The 27,319-nt window shown below is 49.4% G+C and overlaps 1 long non-coding RNA gene across 2 annotated transcripts in view; it reads right to left on the bottom strand.

The window, feature by feature from the left end:
- Window positions 1–6,247: 6,247 nt before the first annotated feature.
- The window catches only part of LOC117196671 (uncharacterized), a 198,946-nt gene continuing 177,874 nt past the window's right edge, over window positions 6,248–27,319 (bottom strand). Inside the window, exons 5-6 of one of the 2 annotated variants that reach the window (XR_007471912.1) lie at window positions 19,561–19,613; window positions 6,248–6,305 (exon numbers count right to left, since the gene is read on the bottom strand). This is a non-coding gene — a long non-coding RNA (uncharacterized LOC117196671). Of the gene's footprint in view, window positions 6,306–16,875; window positions 17,317–19,560; window positions 19,614–27,319 lie in introns of those variants that run through there. The other variant, XR_004476955.2, reaches the window with a different exon arrangement.

Here is a 27,319-nt window from a genome sequence, read left to right as displayed (position 1 = left end):
CGGTGCAGCTGTGGGTTCAGGCAGGAGATGGAAGCACAGGCACCGCTGGACCACGGCTCATGTCCTCAGGAGCTCCTCCTTCCACAAGCCTGGTCTCAGCCTTCTCTATGCTGCCTTCCTCCCAGACGGCATCTGCCCATTCCCTGTAAGCTTACATTTTTATCAGCTTAATGACTTAAGCAGAAAGAGCGTCTGTTTCCCAGGGGTTTTAACAAAGCCCGGGGCTAACTTGCTCCTTTAGGTTAAGTCGTGCTGTGTGGCCTCTTACTTCCTCTGAATGCATCGCTGTTAACCTGTGCCGTCTATGCCGGGTTCTGTGCTCCTTCCTGGAACTGGGGCGGCGGGGTCAGCCACACAAAAGCCACAAGGACCGGTGACATCAGGGAGGCTGGCAGATAAGGGCCCTTGAATCGCATTACAAAAGTGCTCGATCTCTTAGTCATCATTTTCTTATCCACAAGTGAAAACACTAATCACATCTTATGATATTCATGTGTATTAAATCAGACAACACAATGCACAGGCTTCTAGTAAATTCTCAATAAATGTTAGTTCTTCCGTGACCTCTGAAATAATAAAAGAGTGTTCAGTTAAGAAATGCAATGCAAACTATTATATACAGGATGGATAAACAACAAAGTCCTCCTGTATAGCACAGGGAACTATATTCAATACCCTGTGATAATGGAAAAGAATCTGAAAAAGAATGTATACCTATGTATAACTGAGTCACTTTGCTGTACAGCAGAAACTCACACAACATTGTAAATCAACTATACTTGAATTTTTGAAAATTTTTAAAAAGAAATGCAAACTAGAGGGCAGGTGTGGGGGCTAATGGGACAGCGCTTCTAACACACCATGTCTGCGTTTTGATATCAAATGAAAGTGTATAGATAGATGTGATCGGGAAAAATGTGACTAAAAAATGACAAATGTTTATTGAGTTACGTACTGAGTACTTTAGCTTATCTCTTTTCCTTCCACAACCCTAGGAGGTAGATTCTATTAATAGCCCCGATTTTCAGATGAGGGCATTGATGCTCAAAGGAGCAAGTTCCATTTGTAGGATGAGCTGGTAAGTGAGCCCAGAGCTCTGGCACGGAACATTCCCTCAACTAAAAGATTAGAAAACAAACATTGAACTAGACGTGTGCCTTAAACCAACATCTCACCGCGTATCCTGAATGCATTGCGCCAGGCACGGGGTGGAGACGCCCGAGCCACCACTCCTGCGGCAGGGGACCGTCAGTCACCCGCGGACCCGCTCAGACAGAGCCCGGAGAAAGGCGCCTTCTCGCGGGGGGGCGGGGGGGGGCATCTAAACAGCACATGTTGCTTCCTTGAGAATCCGGAAGGACACAAATTGAGGTCACCGCTGTTCGTTAGGAAGGGCGCTGGGAGGCATGCGCTGAGTCCTGACCCCTAATAAACACTCGGAAATCGTGGTCTGTGCCAAGTGACGACGGCCAAGGGATGACTTTCCGCGAATCTACACGTCATGGGCTTCCTTTAGCAATTGACTCCTAAGGGTCGCTATGCAAGTCCCCTCCACTACCTAGAAGACTCTTCACCTGTAAGGGATGGGAGTCTAAGGTTTTACCTCCAATGGAATTCCCATAATACTTTCAAAAATCCAGTCATCAGGGCTTCCCTGGTGGCGCAGTGGTTGAGAGTCTGCCTGCCAATGCAGGGGACACGGGTTCGAGCCCTGGTCTGGGAAGGTCCCACATGCCGCGGAGCAACTGGCCCCGTGAGCCACAATTACTGAGCCTGCGCATCTGGAGCCTGTGCTCCGCAACAGGAGAGGCCGCGATAGTGAGAGGCCAGCGCACCGTGATGAAGAGTGGACCCCGCTCGCCGCAACTAGAGAAAGCCCTCGCACAGAAACGAAGACCCAACACAGCCATAAATTAATTAATTAATTAATTAATAACAAAAAAAAAAAAATCCAGTCATCAGCTTCTTGCTGACCAGTGACGGCAGTCCGCATGGCGTGTGTTTCCGGTGGCCGAGCATCACGGCCACAGCCTGGATGAGTCCTACGGATCAGCTCAGCTGAGACCCGCTCCTGAGGAGCGCAGGCCGTCCCGTGCACGGCTCCACTGTGGAGCTGAGCTGGATTCCCAGGATGGGAGCGTGGCACCTGTCCATTCTCCCAAGGGTGTTGACCAGGGAGAGTGTCCCCTGGTTATGCGCACGTGGCAGGTGTTTCCACAGAGCTGATGAGGGGAACAAAGGAGAAAAGAGTGGCGTGGAAGAATGCTACTGTATATAGTCACTATCCCTCTTTCTTTAGACAAAGACAAAAAGACTTTGTATCGTTTCTAATGGGGACACACTCTCTAGTTAACCAAGCCGGAGGAGTTAGTGGTGATAAGCACCTGTACTGGTTGCCAGCTGTCGGTTAAGTGACTTAATCTCTCCAAACCTGTTTCCTCCTCTGGAAAATGGGCATTGAATGTCTGGCACTCACAGTGATTCTAGGAGCTAAAATTCAAAGCAATAAATATTTTTTATCTTCCAGTGGAGCTCATTTCATCATAATAAGTTGCATAATCAGATCTCTTGTTCAGACTGTGTCTCAGTTTTCAAATTTAGAAACATGGAGATAATGTCTTCCTACCCTGGTTTCACTGCAGAAGTTGACACTTTCCACAACGAAACTTTTTTTTAAACAGAAGCACCGTATAAATGCACAGAGTAACGATAACTCATCACTGTAGCTCTACGTATTTTTTCCATGAAATGTTTTAAGTTTTTATATTTATCGTTAGCTTTTTTCAAGGATAAATATAAAGACATCATGGCAAGTGCTATATTTAAAGAGCTCCATGAAACAAAATTAGGAGGTGTTCCATGAGAGGAGAGCGCGAGAGAAGAAAAAACGAGAGAGAGAAGGAACTTCCGGTGTCTGTCAGGATTGAAGCTACGGAATTTGACAAAGCCACTGAGAAGTGAGTCAGAATCTTGGCATTTCTGCAAGATGCTTTTGTGAACAGGAGTGTTTAAATAGTTTATGATGTGATCACAGTGAACGCAGAGAATCTTCTGGTCTCAAAAAGAGAAAGGAAATTAAAAACGCAAATACTGAGAAAGTGTCCATATGTGCAGAGCCCGTGATTTAGTGATGCTCTTTTTACATTAAATGAGCCAGGAGATCACAGACTTGAAACACTTAAATATGATTTTTCACTTAATTATGCTTCACTCATAATAGTATTTAAATTGCATTTAAATTGCTTATTCATTCATTGGATTTGTCAGATAGAAAATGTACTTTTACCCCGGGTTGTGCTGAGCCTGGCCGTGAAAGAGCTCAGTGCGATCTCTGGGTTCCAAGATGAGTTTGCAAAGATATGCAGGAGGAGACTTAAGTGTGCAGGGCAGCCTCCGTCATTGGCGTTCTGGGGTGCGTTTTGATTTTTTAAACAATCTTGCTAAAAGTAATCGCACCATCACTCTCTCACCTTTGTATTTTGCTAAATAAATATATTGTAAACCTTAAGGTATTAAAAAATGTTAGGATAAAACAACTTTAAATAGAATTAGAAAATAGAGTTCAATCTCAACTGCAAGTCATAACCACTAGACAATCTACAGAAAATGTTCCCAAAGTTTAAGTAGAAGTTCAGACCTAAGAATTTTTTTCTGTATACGTTTAAGGGAAAAATTATGAAAACTACTGAAAAGGAAAGAAAATGTCATGTTGATTTGATGAAACGCCTTAAATGTGGACCCATATGGGGGAGTCGTTTATGAAGAGCTGGGAAAAGCCCTTCACCTGCTGCCCTCAGCCAGGAGAAGATGAATATGGCCCAGATAAACTTGCTCATTGAGAAGGGTCCTTATGCCGATAGAAGCTGGTGGTGGGTCACATTCCTTCCCACATCCTTACAGGTGGGAGGGTGTGGCTGAGGTTCCCATGAACCTTGTGCCTTAAGGACAACCAGCCTGAGACTATGTCTTTCCAAGGCTTCGATCTACGTTGCTCCTGAGATGATAGGACTCCGTCACTCCGAGGACATCAGCGAGCCACCCCTTTTCTGAAGGTTTTCTTGTGGCCAAGGCCCTCCTTTTCCACTTCTGGAGTCCAGATCCCACGGGTGGGTCACACCTGCAGCGGTGGGGAAGTCAGAGAAGTCTCAGCTTCCCAGACACATGAAATGTCCCCAAATCCATACCAGCGCAGGTATGCGTCCACTGGAGGTATGCTGCCACCTGTAAACCATTTGTTATCTGCACAGCTACACACACACACACACACACACACACACACACACACACACACACACCCCTACCTGCCCTAGAAACCTCCCCTCTTATTAATGCAGATCGTAGCATCTTCGTCACTGGGTTTCTTCTTCGAGGAGACGGAGCCCGCTTGGAGAGTAAGGACCATGTTCTCTTTATTTAAATTCACAAGGCCTAGAACACAGCCTTGCTGACAGTTGGAATGTTGCAAATATTTACTAAACAAACCAATGAACTGGAAACCAGAGTCCCATCCCTCTGCTTCATTCCAACCCCCGGGTCCATCACCAGAGCAACACAGAAAACGGAAGCAATGATGTTCATCTTTAAAGCTGCTGACAACAAAATCAGGTGAGGAGCAAAGTCTCCAGCTGCATCACCAGCGACAAAGAGCAGGATATGGGGCGGGGCGGGGCCGAGACAGGATTCTCCCGAAACTCGGGGACCAGGCGCACGGCCCAGCGTTCATCTGTACTGTACGCATCTTCTGGGATAAGAGGATCATTTCTAACTCTAAACTTTGTGAGGAGGGGAAGAAAAGCATCAGCAAGTTGGACTGTGACCCCCTCAAGCTATGGTAGGACCACGTCTTCAGGGCAGGGGAAACACTGGAAAAGAACGTCTATCCAGGGAAGAGGGGAGACCAGAGAGGTTTCCTGCTCCCAGATCAGCCTGTGTTCTCCCCAGCATTTCCCCTTGGCCGCTTCTCCTCCCGACCTTCATCTGAAGTTAATTCCCCACGAGGAAGATGCTTTCCCGTGTCCTGGACCAGGGCACATGGGGGCTGCGTAAGGGTTTAATCACGCTGATCATAGCACAATAGCCGTGTCTGCGGTGGAGATGAAGTTACTATGCTTAAGTGTTTGAACAGCTTATATGAACCGCTCACCAAGAAATACAGGTCTCGGTACACTCAGTACAGGTTAAAATAACTTTCTTTTCCTTTGCCTTTTTTTTTCCAACCAGATTTGGGGCTTTAAGGTCTCATGATGTAACCTGAATATTTACAGAGCAGAAACTGAGAAAATGAGGAGGTGTATTCTTTCAAAACTCAGACTCCCGCCAACAGGAGGGAGCAGAGTGGAGAATGTCAAGGCAGCACAAACACTAGGAACATGGCTTTGTTCCCTTCTTTCTCTGGGTTGGATTCTTCACTTTTTGATTCACGGGCTCCAACAAATGGAAGCGGAGACTAACGGAGGCCCTCTGAATACTTCTGTGACTGAGAGAGTGAGAAAGTGAAAATAAAGCTTGAATCAAAATCTCCTCCCCTAAAACTCCAAGAAACCACTCATTGAGTATATTATCCTCAGCTTGGGATACTCACCCAGCAAACCTCGCCTCCTGAAGGGAGAACTCCGCTGGAGCTGTGTCAGTGCGTCTGTCCAGAGTGTCACCTCTGTGGACACGGGAACACCGATGCTGACACTTGCTAGGGATACCGCCTCCATCCAGCATCTCATCAGACCCCTGCCAGCTGAACCTCGGGCCAAAGCAGGGTCATAGATGCAAACATGTCTAATTCCAGACACCACGTGTCCCAGACTCACAGGAAGACTCCAAACATGGATTTCCCAGAGCCTGCAGAGCCCGCCTCTCCATCCTGGGCCCACCCCTGTGACCACCCGGTGAGCGGAACACAGATGCGTTACCTCCAGCTGGGGCTGCTCTTAGTGAGCCCACGTGAAACCTGCTGATAAATCTCACATCTGGTATTTAGGCGACTGGAACTGTTAGAGAAAACTCAGACCATCAGCACAGTTCATGCAGATGATGGCAGAGCCTGTGAGAGACCAGGGGTAGGTGTCGATCTCCTGGTCCATGCTGAGACAGTCTATCTCCAAAGTGCTTTGAGGCAATAATATTGATGAAGGTGGTGATGATGATGAAGATGGTGGAGATGATGACGATGGTGCTGATGGGTCATGACAGTCGTGGTGACGGTGATGCTGATGGTGATGAAGAAGATGGTGAAGGAGAAGGTCTCCCACAAGTCTGCTCAGAGCCTGCATCCCAGAGAGGGGTCAGTCTGCGAGTGAGAAGCACGGGGACTGAAGGAAGAGAACAGCTGTGTTCAGCTCTCCAGAGGCCCGGAAGAAAGAAGGGGAACCCTGCCTTCAACCCCGAGCGCTCGGGGACCCTGTTAAAGAGCAGACAGGTCATTCTGGTTCCCAACGTGGACCTGCCGCTCACAGTCACATGGCTGGACGTCACAGCTGCTGACCGTCCCATTAGCTGAAACCCCAACTCACCCAGAGGCTGAGCAGGACAAATGCAGCTCTGTGCCTAACAGGCTACAGAGAACCGAGCAGCTGGGCTCAGCAAAGGCCGGCTGACGACTCCGCCCACCCATGAGGCCGTGTCACGGTGGGATCCTCCAGACGCCACGTTCCCTCTTCCTGGTCACCCTGAGCCGTGGGCCCAGGCAATTGGAGCTGCCACGAGCATCTGTCAAGCAGGCCCTCGCTGTGCCGTCACTCTGGGTCCCCGGGCACTGGGCGCCTCTGCTCCCTCCTTTTCCCTGCTGGGGGGCCCCGGGCACTGGGCCCCTCTGCTCCCTCCTTTTCCCTGCTGGGACGGAGGACGGCTGCCCTGAGCTCCTCGGGCCCCTGATGCGCTTCCCCACGTTGGTGAGGGTGTACCCGCAGGAGGGACGTCTGAGCCACATGTCTGCCCAAGCTGCCCAGGCTCTGGGTCCCCTGTGCTCGCCCTGGCCCTCAGAGCCGGCACTCAGCTGCAGCACAGCTCTGCTGGGGCCGTTGCTTACAGAGGCCCCATCAGACGCAGGGAGCTGGCAAGGCTGCCGTCCTTGGCGGACAGAGAAACTCCCACTGCAAATCCCTGCTCAGGCGAATTCACGCCAGGACACTCCAACTAAAGCTCTGTCCGCCAAGTCAATCAGCCTCCTCCAAACACGAGGCCTGCCCCACTGGACACTTAAATCTTCCAGGCTCGTCGCTGAGGCCTGGGGTGAGGACAACGTGCATGCAGTCATGCACAGACACGCCACCACGCGTGCACAGAAATGCACCACAAGTGCGCACACCCACGTGCGCACACACACACACACACACATTCATAGCCATTCGGGCACACAGGCAGGGAATGATCCTGGATGTCCTCTAGTACCACCACTGTTTACACGTCCCTCTCGAACAATCACAGTAAATATTCGTGTTTCCTTTGGCTGGTGAACTGGGCAGACAGCAAAGTGACAAACGTCCCCCACACTGGGCGGCCTCACACTGCGCGCTCCCTTCTTCACACGCTCCCTTTGACACCTGCAAGGAGTCCTTACTGTCTTCCACAACCCAACCCTCGAGGCCAAATTTTAGGGCGCAAGCCCCTGGGGCTCCAGAGAACCCTTAGATCCGCGGGGATCGCTGTCCCTGTGGCCCGCGTGGTGTCGGGGAGTTCCTACAGCCTCCCAGGTCTTCCCAATGGAGAAAAACGCTCTCTGGGGACCCTGCTCTCTTTCTGAAGCTGGCTAATAAATTTCTTTACGGAAACAAAGCCTATTTCTTAATGAAAATAAATTTCTTTGGCACAAGATTCTGTTACGATTTCCTCTTTTCAGGCTTCCTCTGCTCCCCACGCCAACTTGTACCCTGGTCGGTCCTCACTCTCTGGTGAAAGGCATCTTCACCCACCACTGGTCGTTTCTTTCCTGCTTCCACTACTCTAAGACGCTTGAAAAGTCTATTCTTAAATTTTCTTTTTCCAGTTTCACTTAACACACTCTTACATGTATGAATGTAAACAGACCATGTTCTCATGACGTTGGTGTCACTGAATATTATTGTTTTCATTCTTTTCTTATTTCTCTTTCCTTTGCTTTTAATGACCTTCATCTGTCACTACACTTAGCATGTTCTGACTGACACACAAAAGGCAAGGTTTACACACACACACTCACAGGTACATGACATTACAGGCTTCTTTGTGAGGATTTGTCTCACATAATCATGACGTCTGCCATCACCGTTGACCTTCATAAAAATTTTATGTCAATATTGGACTCTATAGTCCCATATAGGAAGGACTCACATTACCAATCAATCCACAGGTATTTGAGGACAGTCCACTCTACCCCTTGAATTCTACAAGGCATTGTAAGTTTCCTGGACTCAAAGAATTCTCTAGCATAGTGGAGAATCCCAACCTAACGTTTGACCTAACAAACGAGTGACAGCAAACTGCATGATCTCTTCTATAGAAATTCTAAGGAGGGATATATACACAGGGCGGGGAGGGCAGCCTTCACGGAAGAAACAACTTCGGAGTTAGACCAGGAAGGATGAGAGGATGAGATTAATTTGGAGAGACGGACCCAGGCATCATGAGATTGAAGCAGGGCCAGGGGGTGGGGGAACAACCAGAGAAAAAGAGGAGATGGTGCTGGTTTGTACTGGGGGAAGAAAGGATGCAAGGACAGCAGCCGGACTCCAGCGATGGGGATGTGTTAGGATGGGGACCACTTGGTGTGAAGTTTCATCTTACCCAGATGTTTTCCCCGAGCCTTCGTGTAAAGCAAATTTCAGTTCGTACAGAGCCGACTGAACCTACAGGGATCGCAAAATACTTCCCTGCCACGACCCTTCCCGCCCAAACACACCAAAGCTGCTCTCCAGGAATGTCAGTGTTGACCATGATGAGATCAGACTCTGATTGCCCCACAGAGGGACTGAGTCCTGAAACCTACCGGCTTCTCTGACCGCACGTTGCCCCGTGGTCCTTCCCGCCGACATTTGCACACAGGAAGCTCATGCCCATGCTAATTGTGATTGATTTCTGAGCTCCGTGTCCATCACCCCAGCCCCAGCGAGCCCTGATGACCTTGCAAAGACCACTGCTCTGAGGACAGCCGTCTCCACGGCTCCGGAGGGCCGAACAGGGAAGAAGCAATTCTAGTCATCGTCACAGAAGTGTAAAGATGGCCAAGAAACCGATGAAAAGCGTAAAACCGCCTCCTAATTAAGTCACTTCCTAGAAGACTAGGCTTTACTCGCTGCAACCGTTCCTAAGGAGTGTTTCCGCGCTGAGAGGAACCAGGTGTGCCCATTTCCCAGGACATAGGGGAGGTCAGAGTTGCGGGAGGTTTGTGCTCCCCAACCTATCGAGAGCGCTGAAAGCACTTAGAGCGCTAATCAGTAAGTCGCATTACCCGGATCTAGAGTGTTACCGCCCCACAGGAAAAGCAAACGTTGTGCTGCAAGGGGGCTGCTTGGCAGACTGCGTTGAGGTTTTTCTCTGATGTTAAGCATGATGGTTCTATCTGGGGCTCTTTTAATTAGAAACAAGCTCTGCAGAGCAACATTCTAGCTCCGCCTGCCCCTGATTACACAACAAGATGCACAAGTATCTGTATTTGTTTGAGCTTGATGCTAATTTATGTTTTATGTTATACTGATGGCCCGATCTGACCAGTTAAACAAAACATACCATTACATCCTAAAGGATATTCAATGATGAGGTTGGCTACTATTCTTTTCGGTGTCGTCATTTATAAGGGGTATAATTTAAGGCATATAATTCATTCCACGATCTTTTATTTATAGCACACAGCGTGTCATGCTGGATGTTAAGATATACACAGAAGGAAATTGAAAATACATTTTGAGCACAACCAGTTTGCTGTGGATGTATCCAGTTCCTCATAACGTTCTCCTAGTGGTCGTAGCTTGTTCACCACGCTGCTGACATCCACCAGGAGGAAATATAAAAAGCCAGATACTGGTAACATGACCAATATTTCCAAAGTGTAGATGGATACGTAAGTATTCGTTACTGTCTACATATTTTAAAAGAAAGTTGAAATTAGATAAGCCCGAATGGAAAATTCAAAACATCCTGTTTTCATGGTTTTTGACTTAAAAAGGCCTTGCATATTGTACTTTGTATCTTCCGCACAGGGAAGCCACAAAGCACATCCCTGTGTGTTTCCTCTGGTCCACTAGGACCTCAGGCCAGTTAGTTACTCAACGAGGCTGGCTCTTCACGGACCACCTTTTTTTTTGGCGGTACGCGGGCCTCTCACTGCCGTGGCCTCTCCCGTTGCGGAGCACAGGCTCCGGATGCGCAGGCTCAGCGGCCATGGCTCACGGAAACACCCAGACAAACTAAAAACGATATTAAAAACTACACTCGGATGCGTTTGCTGCCGCTGCTGGGTGAATGGCTGCCATTCAATACCTAATAATTTAATTCATTTACAGCGACGGTAAATCCTACCACATGAGTCGGGTGGGGACTAGTTGTTTTTCCCTATACTGTTTGTTTGGTCTTAATAGGCAGGCCCTCTCTTGCATTAATAAGGAGATTGTACTCCAGTCCGAATCTCAAGGGAGAGCCGGGGCTGTGTTCAGTGACAGTGACGTTCTCCGCCACGTCCCCGTGCGTCCTCACGGTGTGTCCTCTTCTGTCCACACACACGTGGACACACACATGTGCACACACACATGGACACACACGGACACGCATCATGTGGACACACACAGGCACGCACATGTGGGCACACACACACACAATGGACACACACATGCGGACACACACACACCCGTCATGACTGCCTAGGTTGGACAGTGGTTCAAAGCTGAAACAGACCCCGTAAAGCTACCTGGAAATGTGAAGCGTTCACTGATCTGCTTTAAGATCACTGCTTCTCACAGTTCAGGGGTCCCAACCCCACCAGCAAGTCCCCGTCAGAATTTTGTTCCACGAAGCATCTGGGGGTGTCTCCATATCACTTAATCCCCTCTTTCCCGAGGACGAACAGTCAGGGAGCTTTGAAGGACGTCCTAATCTGTGTGTTTATCTGAGCTGCGTCTTAGACGAGTCTCAAGACATCCGACTTGCAGGTACAGCTTTTAGAAAACGTAACAGACAGAAGTGTCCCCATGGGCATAAGAGTTAGTGAAATATCATGGAGATGAGAGTTCACAGCTTTTGTAATTCAGTGACCCCTCTCCTCTCAGGCACAACTTCTATCAACTTTGGTACCAGGAAGAGCAGCACATCCTCCTAACTGGACAATTAATGTGGTTCAGGCTGTGAAAGATGATCCCATAGTTCCAGATGCTTACATGTGGTCATTATGTTTAGATCTTACCTCCTAGGGAGCTAAAAACTTAAACTTATCTTGGAATAACTGAGCATAACAAAAAAAAAGGAAATTAAAATGCATTTGACAGAATGAGCTTGAAGTATCTTCTATGCACATGTTTGCTCATTAAATTTTTAATTGTTAGGGGCTTAGGAGTGATTTTTCCTTTGTAATGAGCTATGTAAGGAAGAGTCAGTCTCCCAGGTCGGGAAGGGGGCTGAAGGGTGACTCCAGATACAGCCAAGTTCCTGGCATTTAATCTAGAGCTAATCTAATTTGCATTAGAGACTTCCTTTGTTCAGCCTGGGAGGGGGTAGTTTGTTTAAGCAGCACTTTTATACTCTCACTTCATAATAGAAGATTTACAGGTATTAATCCAAACTGCAGTCAGTTTGATGCAAAAGAAGGGGTGAATTCCTAGGAAGGAGGAATTCACCTTCCCTCTGAACGCTGACAGGTCCCCCAGCTAGAGGGAGTGTTTCTGAGATGAGGAAAAGCTAACCCAGCCCTACTCCTCCTGGACAAAGTTATTAAAGCAGATGAAAATCATGAACAGTAGCTTAGCACCACGGAGGGAACTGACCAGGAGGTGGGTGAGGCTCAGATCAGGGCTTTGCCCCAAGAGGTGCCCTCTCTCCACTGTCCAGAGGAGGGACAGAGAAACGGTGTGTTCTCCCGAAACCCGTTCAGAAACAGATGCTTAAGTTAATTTGTCTTTTTCACATTTTGTCCTGTCTGTAGTCTTACTTCATAACCTAGTTGGGAGAACAACTTTTCTCAAAATCCAAATTCAATGGTAGGTACGCCAAACTACTCAGCTCCGGGTTGCAGAATCATTTTGTATTTGCGGCACCAAATTTACCCTTTATATGGGGCGACATTTGCTGTTCAAGTGAAATTCTTCTCTGTCCATCGCAGTGTAAGCTTCCTATGGGAAGGGCCCCATTTTACATTTCTGAGCCCTAAAACAGGAGAGCAGTTTGCAACACATTAACTCCAATCGGCGTTTTTATAGGCATGTAGGTCCAATATTCATTCAGTCTCTCAGAAACAACTGTGACATGACCAGCAAAGGAATTACTACAGATCTTTTCTGTTGCAATAATATGTATTATTTCATTAAACCTTAGATTTAGAAATACCTTTAAGAAGGCATTCAACTCATTTCTCTACTTCTAAGTTGATATTGGAAAACATAAAATAATAGCTTCCGTATCTAGTAAGTCCTCTGTGCAGGCGTGGGCTAAGTGCCTTAGACTTTATTTCTAATCCCTAGACTAGCCCTACGGGTGGCTATTATAACCCCCACGTTACAGATCAGAAGACTGAGGCTGCGGAAGAAGTGAGAACACATAACCACACAGCTGGTGGACGCAGACGTGGATTTGAACTCGGTCAGTCAATCTATGCTGACGTCTACACTTTTAAAGCAAAATAACTTAACCTGTGACTTCACTGTTGGGCACACATAAAACCAAACATAGATGGTTCCCATTGCAGGAGTGTGTCACTTAAAATATATATAAGATGCATATTTATGTATACGTCATGCACGGACGCATGCGCACATATATTATATAAAATCATAGCTCTTGAAAACAGGCAAGCTTTCGAAGAGAATTCAGGATTTCTGCATGTAAGCAGTTTGCGCTGGATTTAGTCAAATATGATGAAGACGCGCAGAAGGCTGAATGACTTTCAGGGAAGCTGCGTCACATCTGAACGGTGCATAGTGAGCTTCTAATAAAAATGACTCATGTCACCTAAGCAGCAGTGAGCCTTGCACCAGACTTTCTACAGAGAAAAAGTCTCAACTAATACAGTCATTTTCTTGACGATAACATATCCTGTAAGTAAGAAGCTGCAGTATTTTCTGGTTGACATTCTCCCGTTCCAATAACTGGAAACAGGTCTGAGGACATCGGCAGAGGACACCCCCTCACACTCTCATGAATCCGAACCCCATGCCATGCAGGGCACGTCCCACCCGGGAAAGGTGCCCCTTCACTTGGTTTTCCGGATTCATCTGAACGTAGCCGGGTGTGTGGAGCCTTACTGTACACACTGTTTACGTATATGAACTGGACAGTCTATCCAGGCTCTGTATCTGCTGTGTAAAATGTGTTTTCCATAAAAACTCATTTCAGCCCTCATCAGGGCCCGTCCGCTGCCTCGGCCACCAGACGTGAGGATGCCTGCCTGTACCTGGTGAGGCCTGAGCAGGGTCGTGACCAGCTCCGTGGCCACAGGACTCGGGCATGCAGCCCCTCCCCCTCGGTCCACCGTCCCCTGCCCGTGGCCGCCGCTCGGCAGGGCCGGGCGCACGCTTGTGCTCCTGGCTTCAAGTCTGGCACCCTGTGCCGTGGCCTCCCCATCCTCTGTCCTAAACTCACCCTCCCCCCACCTCCCCACCCTTTCGGGACAGGCCAGTCAGAGCCCTCTGGGGACACAAGCCTCGAGCCCTGTGGGCTTCTGCCTGACCTCCAGAGGCGGCTGGGGTTTGATTTTCTTTTTCTGGCTCTCAGACCAAACGAATAGCAAGCCCTCCTATAACTTTCACAGCAGATCCTTCCTCTCCGAAATGCTCCTGTTTTCCTCCTGCTCTGTAGATGAGGAAACCGAAGCGGAATGATTTGCTCAAAACTTTCCAGCCCCTGAGGCGTAGACCCCAGGCATGTCCAGCTCCAGAGCTCACCCCCCAGAGCTCCCGTGGCCACAGCTGCACGTAAGGGCCTGAAGATGCATAACCCTGCCTCCCTCCCTGCCTCCCTCCCTCCCCAAAGCCTGTGCTTCTGACACATAAAGGGTGAAGACACTTATCACAGACAGAGGCGGTGCACGGGCAGCCCCTGCACAAGAGTCACCACCACTTTCCCTCATCCTCGAGTCCCCCAGACAAGAACAAAGAGGGAGGGGACTGCTGGTCACGTGAACGGGAAGGGGCAGGGGCACCCTGGAAACCAGCACGAGGACGCGGCCGCCTGCTCCCATGCCAAGCGTCAAGGCTCATTTCCACGGCATCATCTCTCACCGGAACTTTTATAGAAGTCTGAGAAACTCCCTTTAAGCATGTATGTAATGTATGCCTTTATGGGACTGTCTCAGTGAAATTGTATCTCAGCCACAAATCTCTGCATCTGTAAATGTCAGACAGCATCAGTCCCCCGATACTCGGTAATGCCGGCATCCCAGCTCCATCCCAGCTCCTCGAGGAGGACCGGCACCCGGAGCTTCCTGCTCCAAGCAAAAGCACGGACTTCCCAGGAACGGGCAGAGCTGCAACCATGGGGGCCGACCACCGCTGGGCCCCTGCACCCCCTCTCCAGAACCTTCCGTCTGCACGTGTGAGCTTATGCATCCCTATCCAGCTGGGTTTTGAAACGGCCGTGCTGCACCCATTCCGCCAGGGAGACCACACGGCGGGAGCCCTGCCAGGAAGCGGAGCTCACGCACCGCTGGCTGGAGAACGTCCTGGCTTCCAGTGAACCGCTTGTCCAACGAGACCCAGGACACAGAACTCGGGGAAAGGGAGCGGTCCCGAGAGGGGTTTTAGGGTGTCAAGGTTACCCTGCGGCCCCTCTAGGCCCTGCTCACTGCAGAGGCGCCCAGACTCTGGGCAGATGGCTTGTCCATCCCTGGAGGAATTTTCCAGAAGTCCTGCACAGCCTCCCACACTTGCTGCAGAATATTTCAAGTGGATGAAAGAGCCCAACAGACATCTTTTCTGGATACATAAATAGGCCCCCACCTCATATTACGGGCCTGAATTTAATTTGTTCACTATACCCAACACTAACGATGCCCATTTAAGACATCCTGTTAAAAGCTGATAACATTAATTTAATGGAAAAATGCCAATATCACTCCGAGAACTCTATTAGATTTTCTCCCTGCTAAATTAATGTTACTAACTTTTAATGGACGCTGTAATTAGATGTTATTATTAACGGGAATATTACCCAAATTAAAATCAGACCGTGCGAGAGACACAACGTACTTTTCTAAGGGCGTGAAGTGCGCTGTCTGGACGTCACACATGCCCCTGTGGGTCCCACGGCCCGGGCCCTGCTCCTCGGACCCACGGCAGGACCAGGCCCGGGGCTGGGCGCACAGGGCCTGAGTGGGGTCCGAGCCACTACCCTAGTTCCCACTTTGGAGAGGCAGCGATGGCCCGCACCCCCTGAGGGGGCCGGGGGGCCCTCCCCCAACTTCACACGCAATTTAAAGGGTCGCTCTCCATCCGGCCTGATTGGGTTCGGCAGTTTGAAATTGATTGTTTGGGTTGTAAAGCTCGCCTGCCTTCCCAGCCAATTTAAAAGAGGCAGCTAAGCTGCTGGCTTATTACGAGCTGGACGGCAGAGCCAGGAGTGCCGTGAATTCAGAGTTGCGGGGTCTGACCCCGCCAGGCCCTATTACTCTTCAGAGGTGTCTCCTCAGGACCACCACCCAGCCCGGGATACAGAGGAAAACCTCCCTCGACACCCCCTACTGGTAGAGGCCACCAAGGGGCAGCTAAAGCTAGGACGCGGGGCGGGCGGAGGGGGACAGAAAACCCACGTCTGCCAAAGCTTCTCTCCTATCAGCTCACCGTGAGGACCCGGGATCCCCCTGCAGAGCCAACCTGCGTCTGACAAAGCAGCCCTTGCCGCTCAAGGGCTTTGTCTCAGAGACCAAATAAGCACAGTTATCTGGGATACTGGCTCTCTGTCCCGCAGGTAATGTGAGGTCCCAGCGGAAAGCAAGGTCAAGACGAGGCTTGGGGTCCCTGGACGGAGACCACAGACCAATCAAGGCCACAGATTTTCTGAAAGCATCCAGCCAGCATTTTTTTTTTTTTTAGCGGTACGCTGGCCTCTCACTGCTGTGGCCTCTCCCGTTGCGGAGCACAGGCTCCGGACGCGCAGGCTCAGCGGCCATGTCTCACGGGCCCAGCCGCTCCGCGGCATGTGGGATCTTCCCGGACCGGGGCACGAACCTGTGTCCCCTGCATCGGCAGGCGGACTCGCAACCACTGTTCCACCAGGGAAGCCCCCGGCCAGCATTTTGACTCAGCGTCCAAGTGCTTCATTTGTATTTCAGCTTCTTGCATGCTTTCAGCCTATGTCTAGTAGGAATTTAATCATCAGGAAATAGAGAGCAGAGTAGGAGAATCAAAAGGATTTTAAAATCTGCAGATCGGGTGATGAGCCCAGAACAACTGCCCAGCTTTTCTCTCCTGGGAGACCTTTCCTCACCCCGGCTCTTCACCCAGAACTCCAGGCTGAGAAATCATCTTTACGTTTACATCACACTGTACCTGACGTTCGTGTATCTCCATTTCCCAGGTTAATTATTTTTCAGCAACGATGTGAGTGTACGCCCATCCACCGGCTAGGACAGAAGCTATCCATATCTTATTGAATTTTCCCATGCCTGGCATAATCCCTGGCATAGCGTGTGCATCTGATCACTTGAATACATGAACTTATACAAAATGAGTAAGAAAAGTTGATTTTTACTGTAATGACAAAGGAGAGCAAAGGAAGTTTCTCATATCGTCGTAAATCTGAAGAGGGTCGTTAGGAAATGGATGGCCGGATTGTGATACTTTAGGACGAGAGCGTGCATCTTCTAAATTAGAATTCACCTAGCTATCCAAGGACTTGAGCACACTGCCCGAAAAGAGCAATGGCAGCGTGAAGAGGACGCCACACCCCGCAGGCCTGATCCTGGCTGCTTTCGAGAGTAGGGATCGTGAGAGAGTCCTGCAGAGGTGGTGTGGTCGTCGGGGGTCTTCTTGCACTGACACGCCCCAGAGCACTGCACTTCCCTCCACTTGGATGTTCCAGCTCGGGGGGCTTCTGTTGAGGCCATTATGGGTTTGAGTGGGATCGACTTCATCGCATTCCCAGAGCTGGCCCTTAGCTGGGCCATCCCAGCCCCTTTGTCTCAGTGAGGGGTCAGTGACTCGGAAGGCCCGCCTGGGGAAGAAGCAAACATACACTGGGGGGGTTGAGAAAAGAGTGGTCAAGAGAGGCTGTTGGAGCCGTAAGAAACCACGTGTTAGACTGAGCACCACTGCGCTCAACACGTCCCACAAGCCAAGGACTTCCCTGCGTGTTTTGAACCAGTTAGAGCTGGGTTTTTCTATAACTTGCCATTAAAAACATTCTAATCATTCAGTCATATAAAATGAATAATGGGAAAATCATAAAATTCCCTATACGTTCTTTGGGGAAAAAGTCAAATCAACATTAAAATCATGATCTCAAAGTGACTGATTTCTTTAATGAATTAAAAACTTCCATAAATGTTTGAATGTTATTTTTTAAATTGCATTTTCATTCCTAATTCCATTTTGTGCAACCAGGAAGAATTTGCTTCTAAATCAGAAGGAGACTCTGGCTGACGTGAAATTTTTAATTAACCACGAGCAACTGAAATTCATAACCCATGTGGTAAATAGTAAGCCAAGAGTAAATTTTAATATAAATACTATCTTGTTATGGTAAAGTTTCTCAGACTTAGTTTCCTGGTCTGTAATGTGGGATGGTTAATAATAATGACTAACCCATCGGGTTTGATGAGAACAAATGAAGCTAAAGTACGTGTCCAATAAATACTGGCTATTACTATTGTCATTACCATTATTAATGTCCCTCAATTATTTTGTATGTACATTTGTGAACAAAGAATTAGTTAATGAAAACAAAAACAGAACCAGAACCTCAGTGGGAAGTTAGTATACTTCTCACGTACCTGCTTCCCGAGCTAGTATTAATCTATCCATGGGTAGTTTTCTCTGTTTTACTGACTGCATTTGACTAGTGTGTTAAATGGCGTGGGAGAGAGGGAGCTTACGACGGCAATGTCATAATATACTTACTGAAAAAGGACCCGTCCAGAATAGTGTTAGCAATGCAAGGATGGTTCAACATTCAAAAACTAATCAATGAATTATCAGGTTGACCAAAAAGTTCATTCGGGTTTTTCCATAAGATGTTATGGAAAACGCAAATGAACTTTTTGGCCAACCCAATATACCATATTTGTAGAATAAAAGTCAAAAAACACATGATCATCTTTTTTTTTTTTTTTCTTTTTCTTTTTTTTTCATGATCATCTTAATAGGCACAAAAAAGCATTTGACAAAATCTAACACCCTTTCATGATTTAAAAAAAAAATGCAACAAACTAGAGATTGAAGGGAATTTTCTCAATGTAATAAAGGCATCTGGAACAAACCCACAGATAACACTATCCTTAACAGTGAAAGAGTTTGTAACAAGACAAGGATGCCCACACTCACCACTTCTAATCAATATTGTACTAGTGGTTCTGGCCAGGGAAATAAGGCAGGAAAAAGAAATAAAAGCCATCCAGACTGGAAAGAAAAATAACTGTGAGAGTTAATAAGCAAGTTCAGCAAATTTCCAAGAAGCAATGGCAAAGTTTAGGTCTAGAAGTGGGGAGTGACAGCTAATGGAGCAGGGCTTCCTCGCGGGGTGATGAAAATATTCTGCCGTTAAACAGTGGCAATGGTTGCAAAACTCCGTAAATTCACTCAGATGTGTACCTTAAATGTGTGAATTTTATGTGTGTGAATTATATCTCAATCAAGAAAAATGTGCTAATAATATTCAGCATCTATGGAAGCGTGTCCATTTCCAGGCAGCAAACAACCAAGACAAAAAGCAAGGAAGACAGAAGGGGATTCACTCTGGGAGCCAACGTGTAACTTCTTCCCACAGACAAAATCTGATTCAAAACAAACCCTAGAAGCTCACCCTGGGCTAATGAGACCAAAAACTAACCCGCAAATTTTAACGAGTATTATTTGAATTTTCTTAATCAATCTCTGTCAAAGTAAGCTTTATAGAGGAGCATCCTCTTTTCCACCTTCTGTAACACGTGATTTTACAGAATAATAGTTATTTCTCACTCTTCAAACATTCTGATCAGTCCGTGCAAGACTTTCCACTCAGGAAAAATACGTTTCATCCTTAACAATCATTTCTCGTTACTATTTTAATCACAGAAACTAAACAAGCCCTCGGAAAATGCAAATCAAATAGTGCACTTGAACCGGCCCCAGGCAACAACAGACCTTACTCTGCATGTGCGTTTTTCTATTCCCTTTCAAGTGCAAACTCCCAACAGTAAAAGATGCCTTCTTTTAAGTATTCGAGTTTGAAATGCTAAGTAAGAGAGTTTATCAAACTTACCTTCCACGTTTACTGTTGTGGACTTCTGAGTTTTTCCAAAATCAAGGTTTAGTCTGCAAAAAAAGAAAAAGAGGTGAGTTAAAAAATAATATAAACGTGAGCGTGGTCTATGGGCTGTTTTCCTAATTCTTTTGCTCTTATCTAATTCCGTACAAACGCATTGGTTCGCTCTTTCACTCAGTCATGCTTCTCTGAGTGCACACAGTGACTGCAGGATCCATAGCCCTGCATTAAATAACTCTTGAATGAATGCAGGAAGGTACCCAAGCTCAGGATATGGGGACCCCTGAGGGGCATTTTAGGGGAGAAATAGGGGCCCCAATTTGGGCCCTCCATTCTGGTGCCCGTCACACAAGCTCTGGGGTGGCCAGGACAGGGGCTGGTCCTTCGGTCCACGTGTTGCTTAGAGCCCGTGGTGTGGGCGAGGCTTTCTGGTAGATGCTGACATGTGATACACACGTGTGCTGCACACAAGCTGACCCAGCTGTGTGCAGCGACACAGGCATCAGTTCCCTGCCCATGGAGCTCCCAGAGCCCCGCAGTCCTGTTCAATCCCATCCCATCTTGTGATGGGTTGCTGGACTGTCCAGGCCTTCCCTGCTGGTGGTGGGCAGTGTGGCGACCACCCCTCACCCCCAGGGCTCCCCAGCGCCCAGGGCTGGCACTCAGGCGGCAGGTAATCCTCTGCTGCAGGTCCCTACTCGAGCCCTGCCACCCCAGCACAGAGTCTGGCCCCAGCAGCAGGGACCTTCCCCCCCTTCCTTCCACACGTCCCAGAGCTGATACGTGGCGCAGGTCTGGACTTTCTGTTGGGTGGCCACACTCGGCCCCAACTCCTCCTGTTTACCTCTCACTGAGCACGCCAGCAGGACGCCTCACCCCCAGGCCACCCACCTCTTTGCTCCTGGGCCGTCATGTTCCATCATCTCCCGGCAGGCAGACCCCTTGGCTGCCCCGACTTTCTCGAAGGTCATGGAAACCTGGACCCCTGGCTGGTAGCTCAGCACCGTCTGCTCTTAAGGCAGCCAGCACCCCAAGCTCTTCATCGCCCGGCTCTGGCGCCAGCCCCGGCTGCAAGGACAGCGTCCATTGGCCACTCCGGCCGTGCGGGCTCCGTCCCCAGCTGTGCACGCTTGTGACTCAGGCTCGGCCTCGGGGAACGGGGGTCTCCGGCCCACCTATAGAGCGCAGTCCGGGGGGTCTTCTGAGACCCGCTTCTGAGCACGCCCACTTCGCGAGCATTATCCCTCCTCCCCCCTCTGCAGGAGCCCAGGGCTCTCCCTTTCTCAGCCTGGTGCCCCCGGCTCCAGGCTTCTCCGAGCGGGCCGGCTCCAGCCCAGGTTCTGCGCTACGTGTCACACCCGGGAGTGTTGAGAAACGCCTCGGGTCCCCCAACCCTCACTCATGCAGCCTGACATTCTCCCCGAGGCCGAGATTCCTACCTTTGTCTTATAGCCCATGTCTTCCCTGGTCACACGTGACCCTTTGTGCAAGTCCAAGTCCTCTCACTGCCTGAGGTATTTCTACCGCCCCTGCCCCAGGCTCAGGGCCGCCTGAGCCCCTGGTGCAGGTGTCCTCCGTGAGGGCCCGCGGCGCCCCTCCTCCCCCGACACGCATTCCAGCGGCCGCCTCGTCTGTCTGCCCGAAGCGAGCCATCTCAGTGGGTCGCTGCGGGAGTGGACAGCATCACTCAGGACTAGGTGACCAGGTGGGTCGGACGGGACAGCAGGGCCCAGGCAGGTGCTCGTCCCCTCCCAGCCTTGACCCCTGCTCGACCTTGGACCCGGTGCCGCTCCAGGGCCGGGACAGGAGCCGCGAGTCCTCTGGTATTTCGCTTGCGCCATCGGTGAAAGAGAAGAGCCTTCTTCAAACACTCACACCCTCCCCACAGAACAGCAAGCAGCCCAGGCTCGCCTGTCCTGCTTTTCTGTGACGGTGAACGAGGTGCCAGCCCTGCCCTCAGGGGCGTCACCTGCGGGTCACCGCGTCACCCCAAGCACGTGCTGTGCGTTCTTAGCGGGTGATTGATGGGCATGTCCGTGTTCGGTCATTGTATGTTCTTAAGTGAGTCTTCAGGAATTGCGTCCTCATCACCTCCGATAGCACGAATCAAAGGTCCGGATCCTCATACAAGTCTTGATGAAGGAAAGGAAGGAGAGGGGACTCTTGCCCGGAGGTCTCAGCTCCCAGGGGACCCATTCGAGGAGGTGTCAGGCAGCAGGGTCTGGAGGACAGGAAGAGGGACTCGGTTTCCACCTCGGGGTCACTTTCCCAAGCAGCTTGGGGTGGGAACACGCAGCCCTCCATCACAGCCTCTGACGCCCAAGGCCAACAGCCACAGGGCTTGAGAGAAAGACCTAAACAGAAGCCTGCTTCTCACCCTGGGAACCAGTCTCCAGGGACAGCGACGCGGACCAAAGCCGACGTTTAACCAGGAAGGAAGGAGCAGCTCAGTTCGACTCAGCCCCTTCTTTATTTTTTAATTTTTACTTTATATTGGAGTATATTGGAATAAAAACGTTGTGTTAGTTTCAGGGGCACAGCACAGCGATTCAGTTATACATACACACGTATCTATTCTTTTTCAAATTCTTTTCCCATTCAGGTTATTACAGAACATTGAGCAGCGTTCCCCGTGCTGTGCAGCAGGTCCTTGTTGGTTAGCTGTTTTATATATAGTAGTGTGTACATGTCACTGCAGGACGTTTGCAAAATACTAAAATCCAGCCTCAGAGAGAGAAACACGTGGCCCCTTGTTAGGGGCCAAAGCAATGACAACACGGTAACTCAGGGGCATTTCCTGTCCCCCCGCGCGTCGCGGTGCCCACGCCAATTAACACCTCCCCCCCCCCCCCCCCGCCACCGACGGGGCTTGTTTAGCCCAGGATGCGGCCATCACCTCTGAAGGAAGCCCTGGCCGGCAGTCAGCACCACGTCACGGGCCATTGGGCTGCCTGCTGACCCGCAGCACCTCGGCCTGCGCTCTGACGGCCACCAGGAGCCTCCCACCCTCAGCAACATCCCGTCCTCAGCAACATTTACAAGAGTACGACCCTTACCTAACGGGTCCTGGGAAAGGACCCAGCATGTGGACCGTGGGCCGGGAGGGACAGGCCTGGAGGCGGGGTCTGCAGCTGCCATGGCTGTCGTCTTTTTCTCAGACGCTGGACTTCTGTGGTCGCCTTTCAGGTGCTAAAGAAGGATTTACGTGGAGTTTGGAGTAAACCTCGAAAATCCACTTAAACACGTTGAAGGACTCGGTTAGTCAGGCCTCTGAGAGCTCTGTGACCCCCGTGAGCAGCTAAAGCGAGCTGCGAGCCCTGGGGCCGGTCGCCTGGAGAAGGACCCGCAGGAAGCAGTGGCCGCTCGGGCTGCCCCCCAGGGAGGAGGCGACCCTCGACTGGCTCCACGGCCAGCACCCTGGTCCTGGGCAAACAGGGCCCCTCGAGTGGCAGAGACGTGATTCTGAGGAACTGCAGGTAAACAGAGCTCGGGAAGCAGCCCATCCCCAGCTGCGGTTAAACGCCAGACACAGGGCCCCGGGGGGAGGGACACAGGATCTGTCAGCCAAACAGTGAAAACTCAGAGGATCCAAGTCTATTCCACGGGAGAGAAGGATGAGCGCAGGGCGTATCGTGGTGAGCAACGTTCCAGCAGCGAGACACGACCTCAGGGGTCAACGCTCTCATCAAATCTAAGGCACCTGGTGGACGCCCGGTGCTGGGACCACGACTTGAAAAGACTGGAGGACAGTGAGCCCCACCCCACACCCTGCTGCTTTAGAGACAATGAATTCCACAAGCCGCCCTGGGGATTCGGGGATCCACCCGCCCGACTCTTTCTGCTTTGATTTGCTCTCTTTTCTTGCAGTCTTTGCTAGGATTTCTTTCAGTTTCTTTGCTGGCTTCACTCTGGGATTCGTCCGTGTCACTGCCCCTGCGGGGCCGTCCCTGGAAACAGGGGACACGCGTGGACACAGATGACAGGATGACATGTGGGCGCAGGGGGTGTGACCTTCAGCCATTCCGCTCACTACAGGCCGCACCCACCGTGGCAACGGAGCAGGGTGTGCCCAGGACAGCCCGTACCCGGCCCAGGGGGAGAGGCAGTGTGGCCAAGTGAGGAAGGGCCGCCAAAGTGGCCTTTGGGGTGTGACCTTCGAGCTCAGGGTCCTCACGCCCATCGTGGTGACCTCTGTTTCCCTTGTGCCGCAATGAAACAGCTAAATTACCACCCCCGACTGCAGGAGGATTAGGCCAACCAGCTGAGGAGACGGGCTTCACGCAGAGGGTGCCCACTGCCCCGGATGGGGTGAGAAGGAAAGCAGAGCTCCCAGACTAAGCCCCTGGGAGCCATTCTTCACAGAGGGCCCCCCCGCAGAGGTCACCCGGGCTGACCTCACAGGAAAGAACTTTTGAGCGTGACTGTGTGTATTGGAAAAACATGCACTTGACAATATTGGTTCTTCCGATTACACAAGTATCTGGGCCCCCAGCGGGATGCGCAGCGAGGCACGCGAGAAGCAGGCCTTAGCTCTGCAGCTGGACGGAAACAAGCATGTGGGGAGAGCCCTGGAGGGGCCCGAGACCCCGCACCACGTGTGCCGAGCATATGTCTGGAAACCTATTAAACGAGAGTGCGGGCAACTTGTCAGAAAGTTTCAGATCAGCCGCTCACTCTTCCCGAATATTTTTTAATTGGTCGATTAGTTCTGTAAGTGTTTGGGGAAGGCATTTCTTCAAAGGGGCAGAGTGTATGGGTCTGTCTGAAATTATCTAAATTCTGAATGCCAATCCTGCCGGCTGGAGTCGGGCTGTGTCTACACACTCCGACTGATTCCACCGTTTGGACTAATTGGCTTGTCACCAGCCAGGTGTCTGACCAAAAAGGCCATCGATTCTGAGGAGGGCGTGGGTGGGGTCCGCCTGATCGTTAAACGACTAGCTAGTGATTGGTCCACGGGTTGAGAAATGGGAACCACAGCAAGTACGGTGAACCGCAATACGGATCTAGGCTAATACTTTTATTTGACTCTGTCCAGGGACACATTTTAAGCAGCTGTTTCTGTGATGAGGCCATGGCCACCCAGGCTGAGGACGGCCATTGAGACACCGGTGGTACAGATGCTTCTGGAAATTCTTCACCCAACAACGTCTGCATCTTTATGCTCATTATTCGTGAGCAGATACTCTATCTGAACCATTGCAAACTGCTTCCCCTCATCTTTAATTGGATTTTATTAACTCGCATCTATTGTTAAACTGAGACAATAGCGTGGAAGGAGCGGAAGGGATCAGTGTGAATGGCAACCCCATTGTGGGGAGTAATTTGAACAGGTGGGCAAATTGAAATATTTAGTGAGTTGCTTTGTTTTAGCTCGCATTGAAAAGTTTATAACGATCCAACACTTGTTCAAAAATACACCCGTAAATGGAGTTTATCTGTAGATTTTGCACAGCCAGGCCCAATGAAATAAGTAAACGCTACCGTCAGACAGAAGGCATTGAAGTGGCCGTATGTCTGTGGGCGAGGGAAGCAGAACTCCTGTTTCTGAAATGAGTGGGTGGGCAGCCCCGGCGGAGAGTCTGCTCTGACTGCTGATGTGTCCCTGGAGGTGAATGCGTCAGTGCAGGTGGAGTGGAAGGGCCAGGATGCGTGCGACTAACACTCCCAGTGTTACAGGAAGAAGGGCCGGTCAGTGTTAAAATCCTCCCCAAGGCCCGTCTGGAAGGTCCACGAGCTGTGTCCCAGGGATGGGGACTCCCTCGGTTGGCATTCGAGGCCGCACTCTGCGCGCTGCCAGCTGGGAGAATCCCCGCCTGGTTCCCGCCCTGGGCGGCCACGTGACAAGGGGCCTCGGGAGAGGAGAGGACCGTCTGATGGAAGATGCCCAGGGAAGCATTGCAGATAAAGGGTCCAGGCAGGGCTTAAGGAAAGTGTCCCAGCTCTCGGAACAGACCGTGGGGAGGGCGTCCATCAGGACAGGGAGCCTCCTGAGCTTCACGGTCGCTTCTGGTGAAAAGTGATCGTGATAATCACCCGCACCTGTGTCCACACCTGCAGCCAGACTGACGGCAAAGCTAGTATGGTGCTTCGTGTTTAACAGAGATTGGATCCAGCTGGGGACGCATCCTCGAGGACATGTGTCCTATTCCAGAACCATTGTGAACACCTACGTGCTATAAACACATTGGTTCGTGTGACTATCCACAAATTCTCCCCAAAGCTGCCACTCGCTCAAAGCTTACTTCTCCACTTTCTATTACCAAAAAAAAAAACCAAAAAGAAACAAAAAGCAACAGCTTTTCCTAAAAAAGCTTACTTTTCTTTAGAGGAGTTGCTCCAGTTTCACCCATAAAAATTTCTGAAACTTTCCTCATCCCTATTTTCCACTCTTCTGTCCACTACATGTCGATTCATCCTTCCCTTCTGCAGTGAACTTAGCCTCATCGTGGGACTGGTGTGTTTCCTCCTTCATCTAACTCAGTTTGGTCTACACGTTTGCAGCTCCACCACATAAACTTTCAGAGTTTTGTGCGTTACAGTCTGGTTAAATCCCAAGCGCCTAACACAGACCTTATGAAAGAGATGACAAGGGAGATGGTGACAAAGTGCTAGCACCCTCCTCTCCTCTGCAGGGTTCCCTAGGCCCTGAATTCCAGAGCGGCAAAGGTCACCTAAGCTGGTGAGAAACCCAACACAAGTGTAAACTACACTGTCAGGGTGCTCAGAGCATCTCTGCATACCCAGCAGATGCCCACAGTCCACACCAGACATTATTTTATTTTTATTTCTCCCTGAGATTATCAGGGTGCTCTGAGTTAGGAGCACGCTGACTTCCTCTTTTCAATCCTAGAAAGAATGCTTTGCATCTTGATCAATTACACATTAATTTAAGATACTGTTCAATAACAATTATTTTCTGCTGTTAAGACTATATAATTGCTTTGAATCTCCCCCAAAGATACAGGTTAATGAAAACCAAATGACAAGCAGGGAAAGAAATGAAATGAAATGATAATTTTGTAATTCGAAGTTTTAAAAGCTCTTAGAAGAAACTTGATCAGGGAAAATCACATGTATACACACAAATGATATTGTGTCAGAAATATATATATATTTTGGAACTTGTGTTTTATATATATTTATACATATGCAATAAAATAATACAACATATTATTATAGGTTATATAACATAGGTTATAAAACCAAAGACGCTACTACCCTGAATTTTTCTTAGAGCACACTAAATATATGTATTTTTTAATTTCCAAATTGCTCACCTCCTACATAAACAAATAATGTAAATCACTGTGAATTAAATGTGAACATTTTCAATGAAACCATAACGCTTCATGTTTAACAGTCACTGTCAACGATGCTAATTTTTATAATGAATTTTCCCCTCTGAAGATAAATCCACTTATCTTTAAGAAAAATAAAGACATCACATTCTCAAGTAACTGTTTGGAACAGAAGAAAAACCACACGGAAGCTTCAGGTCAATCCCTCACACCCGGATGGACCGCCACATGCAGTACATTTTCATTCTCACCATAAATCAATTGGATAGTTTGCACTGTAAGTGCAATATATGATTTTCCCTCTTTTTAAAAGAAGCAGTTTAAAATGCCATATTTCTATGTATCCCGAGCAGTTTGAGCGACTTGATTTCAAAGTTACAGAAACTGCTGTTCTCATGCTGTAATTTGAAAAAATGATTTTGACAAAAATAGCCATTGAAATGAGTCAATTTAGC

This window comes from Orcinus orca, chromosome 15, assembly GCF_937001465.1.
Source record: "Orcinus orca chromosome 15, mOrcOrc1.1, whole genome shotgun sequence".
Lineage (NCBI taxonomy): Eukaryota > Metazoa > Chordata > Mammalia > Artiodactyla > Delphinidae > Orcinus > Orcinus orca.
The sequence above is the reverse complement of the archived record's forward strand: the minus strand, read 5'-3'. Positions and strand labels throughout refer to the sequence as shown.